The sequence below is a fragment of the Carex rostrata genome, chromosome 13, assembly GCF_964058835.1.
Source record: "Carex rostrata chromosome 13, lpCarRost1.2, whole genome shotgun sequence".
NCBI classification, from domain to species: domain Eukaryota; kingdom Viridiplantae; phylum Streptophyta; class Magnoliopsida; order Poales; family Cyperaceae; genus Carex; species Carex rostrata.
In genome coordinates this window covers 5,675,054-5,684,787 of record NC_135930.1, presented here as the reverse complement: position 1 = coordinate 5,684,787, position 9,734 = coordinate 5,675,054, and the positions used below count along the sequence as shown (strand labels likewise).

Sequence of the window (9,734 nt, the reverse complement as noted above, 5' to 3'; positions counted from 1 at the left end):
TATTTTATTTATACAGATGTAACACCGATACCTGTATAAATACCTGATAAAACATATACTAATAACTATGGAAATACAATTTTGCATATAATCAAATCAACAAAATGTCATGCCAATGATCACATTTTGCATATTAATTTTTTGAATAAAATTTATTGCTATAATATATCCTTCAATATTTGTCTTGTATATCGTCCGCATAATTATGAAAATTTATTGCTCTCATTGATATGTCATTTGTAATAAATCTCATTGAAATCAAATATCTGCCATATATCTTTTTTGATCTCTTTGTCAACCATATATCTGTCTTTTTACACAAATTATTGAAATTTATTACTCTATTTACTGAATGAAACAAATTAGTATTAGTATTTTCTTTATGAACAAGAACAATAGTATAATTTTTATTTTGTAGTAGCTTTTAATTTATAATGATTGATTATGTGAGATGATTAAAAAATTATAATTATATTTAAATGTAAATAATTTCTCAAATTCTTGGGAGTTGTGATATATACTCGCTCCGGATCTAGAACCGCCCCATAATTGAACCGGATCCGATAATTCACAAGCAAGCTATGTGTATCTATCTACCCAGAACCGAAAGACTAGACTCGACATATCTACGGGTAGATAGGTATTCGAATCCGGACCCAACCCGATTTGAAACAAATAATCATTAATATGGAGAAATAAATATGTATTTTTATTGGTTGACCATCGTATACAATTTAACATTTCTTTACTATATATATTTACTTCCACAATTTCTTTCATTAATAATTATTTATCTTTATTTCCTCGCATACTTATTATATTAAATAAATTTGTATTTTATATGATCTTTTGTTTGGATTGAAATTAATTTAAATATTTTCGAATCTGATATTAATTTATTATTTGTCTTGGTTCTTAGAGACAAAATTAAAATCTATTGTTAAATGCATGACAACAGATAATATATGACCATATTAAAAAAATACGGTGATATAAATTAATACTTCAAATTAATTAAATTGTGTTAATACTAGAAATAATTCTATTTTTACCACAACATACATTAAGGAATTAAAGAGTCCATTCTACTACTATCAACATTATTTTCAATATAATTAGCTCCATTGTTGAGTTGAGAAAAAATACATTTTTTCTCGTTATGTTATTAAAGCATAAGATTTGCTTAGTAATAATTTTATGCTTTTATTCCAGTTTTTTTTAAGTAGTGTGTTATTTTGAATTTGTATATGCAATTATTAAAATTAAACAAAGCAATTTGGATTTATTAAACAAAAAATGATATATCATGTAGTAAAATTTATTTTTATATTTCTCATACCAACTAAATATATTGAAACAAAAAGGATCGAAATACATGTTTAACGAAAGTTAAAATCATTGATGTACAGTAACCAGAGATGTATGGGTTAATATTCCTTTTCTGTGTTATTTCAAATTAAGATAAAGATCTAACAATGAAGAATATATAGTAATTTATAAATGGTCCTCATGCTAGAAGATTACATAATCACCTGTATCAAAAATAGCATTTGAAAGAAATATATATGGAGGGTAAAATTGTCAATAAAATTTGAAAATTTGAAATTGTTGTGTTGATATAAAACATTATTGTGTTAATATTAGCACCCACCGCTAAAGCTCCGGGTCACTTGTTTATTGGTCAGACCGGTGGGTCAACCGGTTCAACTGTTGGCTTTTTATAATTGTTATATTTGATACTGAGATATTATTTCTTATTTTACTGAAGTGTTAGTTGAAGTAATATTTTGTGTATATAACTTAATTTGAGCAAATTCATTAACTACATAATTAAAACGGGAATATTTATATATTTTCTAATTGGTGTACAATTTAATACAAAAAACATCAAAGTGACAATTTTCTTAATTATTTTCAAATGTTAGTGGCATATTAAGTCATGTCAGCGTAATATCTAAAAATGATACTATATTTATGTTGATTGCAAAAATTTTGAGCCAATTAAATATAACCCCCTTTTATAATATAACACAAGCATGTAAAAATTAAAAACAAATAGAAACTATTTTTACATACAAATAGAAATTTTGATAGAGATGAATTGTAAACTTTATCTTCACACGACGAAATAATGTAACATGCATGAAAAAAATAACAGCGTTTGAGAAAATATATATGTAGCATCTTTTTTCTTGCAATTAAAAATAAGAATTAATATTTTTTTTGGTAATATACAAAAGTTAACTATTTGCTCATAATTTATTTATTTTGCATAAGCATTCAGCAATCTATTGCTAGTGTATTTGGTCTTAAATTTAAAAATAAATTAATTAATAAGCTACTTGAGGTCTTGTTGTCTTGAGCTATTTTTTAGTCCAATTTAAAAAATATTAAATAAAAAGACTATTGGACTAAAGAAAAGTGGGTTCTCCTCGATTAGGCTGCTATGTTTCACACAAGTTAAATAACATTAATTACACTCTTGTAATGGGTCCCACTGTCATAACCTTCTTCCTCTCTTCCCCTTTTTCTTTCGCTGATTTGATCTACTTTCTCCATCGATTTTTCACTTCAAATTTGAAATATGTTTTGAACCGGATTTTTTTCTCAAATGGTTCAGTGATTTTTTGGATATAACTGGCCGGTTAAACCGATTTTTACCAGTTCAATAGCATAAACGATTCTTTAAACAAACCAAACCAACTAGGTGGGCGGTTCCAGTTCTGATAACACTGGAAATAATTAATAATACCACAATTTATCTAGAGAATAATCATTATAATGAATATAAAAAATTAATAATAAGAATATCAAAAGATATTCTTTATGTGAAGTTATCCAGAAGAGAATTTAAATATAACAAATTTAATGTATTAAAAAAATTCAAATATAAACAAAAAGTAAATTTTGCTACAAAATGTCATAGCATTATAGAGAATTTTTTATTTTTAGAAATTATTATTAATAATATAAGAATATAGATTTCGTACGTAATTTTTTTATGGCTTAGCAGGCACTGAGTGGATAGATTGGATTTAAATTTTGGAATTGAGTTAGTAATTTGAGTTCAAAGTTTAAGTCGGAACCACTAATTCGGCTTCAAAGTTTGAATCTAAACTATTAAGTTGGTTGCATAGAGACCTACGGTGCTACGGCTCAATATTTGAGTTTTCAAAATTCAAAGGGTCAATCCGAACCGTTCATCTTGTTCTCCATATTAATATGTATTTGGAGACTAAATTTGATATTTTCTAAAAAAAATTTACTATTTGTTTAGATAGGTAGAAAATCAATTGATCTAAAACATTATGTATCATTCAGATATTTGATTTTCTACCAGGTAAAGGGCAGACTAGGCGGGTATGACCAGGTAGGGGTGCAAACGGATCGGATAGTGCTCAACCCATATCCATATCTGTATTTTTTTTCGGATACGGATACAGATCGGATATTAAACGAATATAGATACGGATCGGATATTTTCAGATACGAATACAGATACGGATATAATTCAGATTTCTAATTCAAAATATATATCTAATTAACTTGTTACACCATTACAAAATATATATCTGATTAACTAAAATTCACCAACTTAACTATAACTTTAATTAAAATTATCAACAAAAAAGATACTCTTTAAAGATATTCTAATACAAAAGATAAATAGACACAAAAAAATTCTCTCAAATCTTAACATATCCGGATATCCGAAAAAATAAAATATCCGGATCCGGATAATTATCTGTATCAGTATCCGTATCCAATTCCGAAACTCAACCCGTATCCGTATCCGAATCCGCATAAAAAAAATCCGTATCCGAATCCACATAAAAAAATCCGTATCCGAATCCGCAACTATCCGAATCCGAATATCCAAATCCGCAAAAATTCGAATACGGATCCGGATTCGGACGAGTAATATCCGACCCGTTTGCACCCCTATGACCAGGCCACTGGACCGATTGGGCTTTTTTGGCATCCCTAGCCCTTACCCATATTTAAATGGGCCCTTCTTTTCCTTTTCTCCTTTCCCACTTTTTTTTTTGTTCCCAGATAAACCCCGTGTCCATATCCTCTGCGGTAACAGAATATTTCTATTAAGAGCAGGACTCTTCCGATCAGAATCCGGATCAATACGACTTTGATCAGACGGTCCGGATCAAAAATGAAATATTTTGCTACCTTAGGTCATATGAATTCGCTTTTGTTTTCTCTTCTACTTCCAAGTCTTTGCCATTTCCAAATGCGAAGAACTTCCTTACAAATATCATTTTTCCCCGCAGCCCCCATTCTTTCAATCCCTCCATCTAGTTCTCATGGTGAAGTTCGTAAATCGGAGCTAAGGTTGTCCCTTCTTACTTCTTCCCTTGAACCGGTGTGCCAAGTGGCTGAATCATCCTTTGACTGCTGCTCCTATTTGAATTCGGTATGATGTCTCTCCCTTTCTGTTGTTGTTTTTAAGATTGGAATGATTTTGCACGAAACAATGAGCAAACAAAATACTAAATGGAGGAAGAAATGTATACCACAAATTTTCTCTTCTTACTTCCTCGAAGCTTACTAAAGTTATTAATTGGGGTCTGTGGGCGCAGTAAATTTACCAGAGATGACCAGGAATGAATTGAAAAACATGTTCCATTTAGTGATTTTTTAATTTGGATTTTCTTAATATCATTTTTCCAATTTATAAGTCTTTCCTCTTAGATTCACATATGACAAGTAAATTTTTTGTTATAGTAGTTCTCCATGTGAAGAAGTAGTTGTCAACGTACCGTATAGTTACAACTCAAAAAGGAAAAAGAAGGAATTCAAACAAGCACATTTCAACACATATAATTACTTTTTTTAATGATTTAACTTTAACACAAGTACTAATTAATACAAGAAGGTAAACAAACACAACTGCTACTTATTTGGAAATATAAAATAGGATACATACAATATTCAGCGAAATGATACAAATACATAAAAGATTAATTTACATATTTCTCGCCAATAAAATTTGCGAAATATCTGACGCAATATTTCGCGCATCTACCGAAATACCATGCAGGCCTTGTTTTGATAAGCCTGCACAATAGGCACCATTATTGCCTTTCCAATGGTGCGGAATGCGTCGTGCAGGCAACCCATCACTGGATAGCATGTAACCGCCATCCTGCAATTAATAAATACCAATTACCATATATATGTTTTGGTGTTCTAAAAAATAAATGTCAGAACTAAGCAGGAAAAAAAAATAGATCATTAGTGATTGACTACCTTAAACCAAGTACTTGCAGTACTTCGGTATCCAGTGGCAAATATGATTGTTTCATAGTAAAGTGCTTGTCCATTGGAAAAAGTTACTTCACTTCCAACAATATTTGAAATGGACGGTTGTACCTGATTTGAAAATAATAAATTTTCTCATAAAAAAATGCCTAGAACAATACAAATAATTTGAATTGTAAAAGAACCAATGAAGTTATTGCAGCACAGAGTATATTATATACCTTAATTTGGCCAGCTTTGATGTTCTCCACAGCTCCAACATCTATTGTTGGGGATAATCCTGTAACTGTTTTCCGCATGAATGGGCCCAAGTTTGGTCTAACTATACCGTAGTTAGAAAGGTCTCCAAACTTTAGCCATGCAAGGAAGCCAATTATCCGGTCAACAATTTTCATTGGAAGATACTTGAGAAGAGTCATCCCTAGATAGATGAGCTCCTTGTTCACAATCTGCACCTATAAAATTAATTTCATTTATCAATTGTTAGTTAAAGTTAGACAAAATAATTATAAAAAAAAAAAAGTAAAAAATGGCTAGGAAGGGATCATTGCACTTACTGGGCTTCTAACTGAGATTGTTGTCATTGCACCATGAGTGGCAAGATCATGTGCTATCTCCATTCCTGAGTTGCCACTCCCAATGACCAACACTCTTTTTCCTGTGTAGCATATCCCGGACTTGAAATTGGAAGAGTGCAAAACCTCTCCATTGAAATTATCCAAACCACGGAGATTTGGAATATAACCCATGGAGTTCTCTCCAGAGGCCACTACTATGAATTTCGCACGATAGTTGCTTGATTCATTTGTCATAGTATTTGTGGCCTTAATTTCCCATTTATGCTCTTGTTCATCATATGTTGCTGATTCAACATTCATATGATAAATGGGGTTAATACCAAAATGTAACGCATATTCATCGAGGTACCTTATGAAGTCGTCCTTCGGTATGAAAGTCGGCAATTCTCTAGGAAATGCCATGTACGGTAGCTCGCAAAACTGTTTTGCAAGGTGCAATCGAAGCCGATCATATGCCCTCTTTTTCCATAATGAGCCAACACAGTTGTCCTTCTCCAGAATTAGAAATGGTATCGAAAGCATGCATAAACAGGCAGCCACCGCCAGACCAGCAGGTCCTGCTCCGACAATAACTACAACACTCTCCATTAATTATTTTTAAAGAAAACGATGAGTAGTTTCTATTTTTGTATAGTCTATACCTCCTCTAATTTTTTTCCTCTCTGAATATGTGATCTAAATTAATTTGCTTATGGGGGTCTGTATTTATTTCAAGAAAGTGTGTTTATACAAAAGTTAGACAGTATAAAGTTGCTATTGGGCGGTCTAATGTATGGCTTATCTTCTTCAAGCATTGCACAAAAGGTATGAACTTTTAGGTAAATTTTGTATTTTTCTTTTTTTTCAGTTTTTCTTTTTCTATGTTTTGTACGTTATTATTTACCTAACACAAGCCCTTATGACGTTCAGTTATGCTTAATTTTCACAAAAATTCAAATTGTTTGAAACTTACAGAAGAAGTCTGGGATTTCCATGTGAATTCTATTATCCTGATGGCTCATAATATCTCTACCTAACGATGCATATAGCTACAATTCTTTCAGTTTTACCAGCAGTTAGAACCACTTTCAGTTTCCCTTGGCGTGCTATCTGATTGGAATGTTGTAATATGTCATTGGAGAAATAGGCATATGTTATGTAGATGAGAGGAATACAGAGAAACTGTATTTCTATAATTTATGAAACCATTCTTTGGTTCCTATTTATTTTTGTTCGTTATCAAGTTCAGGTTGGCTAATTAGGTCGCTTTCAAATATGCAGTAATACATTCATCAACTAATTTCAGAGTCAATGGATGTTGTTGCAAGAGTTGAAGAGGTGACCACTGGTACTAGTGTGGTACTGGCTTTGGAGAGTCGCATTTTCTGCCTATTTTACCATTATTTTCATTTCCATTTTAAGCATGTGCCCAATGTATATAGAATAATCATTTAAGAACTCGCGTTTCCGTCCTCGCACTGTACCCGCGCGTATCGTGTGGCGATTAACTGCCATAACTGGATCGGTGGTCCCCACAAACTACCGACCTAACTGACTATCTCTCCCCGCATTCCATTTTGAATTTCAATTTTTCCATTCTTGTCCCCGCATTCCTTTTGAGGTAATATTAAGGCGATATTGAGGTGATTTTGAGGTAGTTTGGAGGCAATTTCGAATCTGGCAGCTGTTTCGTGCTGATGTAAATTGTTTTTGCCATGGCGTTGTGTAATCTATGTTGAATCAGCGATTCTGACAGGTACATTGAGCTTTATTTCATTTTTCTTTCGTTTCGATGAATTGATTGGAGTTTTTGCGAATCAATTTGATAGATCGTATCGTTTTTCATTGAAATCGCTCAGCAATTTGGTTACATAATCGTTTTTTGTTTTTATTTGAAATCATTCGGCAATTTCTTGTTATATTTGAAATCATTAGATGTTTTCTGACAATCTGATTTGCGATGATTATGTTTTTGTGTAATGTGTGTGAAATTGATTTATTTTTTAAGAAATTGTTGATAGATCTTGTGTTAATACTTGACATTGCATGAAAGCACTGTTAATACACAGTTCTTCACCAAATTGTACATATTTGAGGTGTCAGGTATTAATACTACAATTGTAATGTGTTAATACATAGTTATTTGTGTTATTTGTGTAGATTTATTATGTTATTTTATACCTGATAGATCTGGTGTTAATAGATGATTAATTGATAGATATGGTGTCAAATACACTGTTTATTATTTGAATGAATTAGTTTGCTGTTAAAAAGTGAAATATAAAAACTATTGTGTCATTATACATAATTTTTTTGACAGACATTAATACTACGCTCATAACGTGTTAATACTTCGTTTGCAGGTCTGAGATCAAATTAATATTTCGTGATTTTCTCTCAGGCAATATTTCCATATGTTTCTGTTGTAAATTTTTTTGTTTTATAGTGGTAAATACTAGTTGTATGTAGTTTGCAAGTATATGTTCTAACATTTGGTGAATGAAGTTTGTTTTGCATCTATTAATACTTCATTGATGTATAGTTAATACATGAGCTGATATTTATTCAAATTCTGTATTATATGTAATTTTACTGTTGTTTCTATATATACATATTAGGTATTAATACTTGTTAATATTGTTATCAATACTTGACTATTTGTACATATGTATTATATATAATAGTTATGAATAGGACAGTTATATGTTATATGTTCAACTTATTAATATTGTGCATTTTTTTTCAATATTATGATGGATATTGATCTAAATGAGGATTTTGGAGATGAATTATGCATTTTAGATAATGGTGATGCATTCAATGAGGTGAATCTATATCGTTTGTATGAAAACTTATATCGGGAAAGTGAGGCAATTAGTGATGATGTGGGCATTAGAGAGTTTGACTGGGGTGACAACATGGATTTGGATGTAGTTCATCATGAAACGATCAATTTTCAAGGTGAACTTTCTGATGTACCTGAAAATGCAATAGTTGATGCTGATAATGGTGGCATAAGAGATTTTGACTTGAATTTGAACTTAGAAGATATCAACAAGTTTGATGTTGCACAACATGAAGGGCTCGGGGTTAATGATATTGGGAATGTAGAAGTTGAGGTTCAAGGTGACATATATGTAGGAGGGGAAGGAGTTGTAGAAGATGAAATTGATGTAATGGAAGATGAGGATCATGAATTATTGCCACCAGCTGTTGATGATGTATATGGTTCGATTGATGAGGAACGCCAATATTATGAATTGTATGCGAAGAAAATGGGTTTCTCGATTGTGAAAAGGTCAAACCACAAAATGAGAGGTACGCCATAGTCAACCATGTAACTTTTTTCTTGTAGCAAATGGAAACCGCCATTAGAACTTGATGATGGACTTGTCCCGGAGAAGACAAAGAGTTATATAGGAATAGGTTGTCAGGCTGAAGTTAAATTGGGAGACACTGATTTGAGTGGAAATTGGGTGGTAAAAAAAGTGTTTTTATAGCACAATCATGATTTGGTACCCGAAACAACATTTCTTATTGCGGGTTTTCGATATATCCCGAATCAATACCAGAAACTATTGGAGTATAATGAAGAACAGGGGCTTGGTGTGTCAGTGAATATTAATCTGGTAATAAAAACAACTGGAGGTTATATGTGGTGCATATAATTCTGGTTTGCAAGTGGGGTGGGAAGTAAAGGAAGCTTTTGATTCTGTGTTATTTTGCGTTTTGCATATGTTACTGTGTTAATTCTGGTTTGTTACTTTTTGAAACTGATATTGATATGTAGGATGTTTGTTTTTAAATCTGATATGTTAAAATTGATATCTGTACGAAGTGATTTTGTTGTTAGTTGATATGTTGTGTGTTTTTTATAGATGTTTATGTTGTGTTTAAGAG

At 31.5% G+C, this 9,734-nt stretch overlaps 1 pseudogene; it reads right to left on the bottom strand.

Moving 5' to 3' along the window:
• Nucleotides 1–5,448: 5,448 nt before the first annotated feature.
• Nucleotides 5,449–6,443, bottom strand: LOC144564764 (putative indole-3-pyruvate monooxygenase YUCCA10 pseudogene; annotated as a pseudogene).
• Between the last annotated feature and the right edge of the window lie 3,291 nt (nt 6,444–9,734).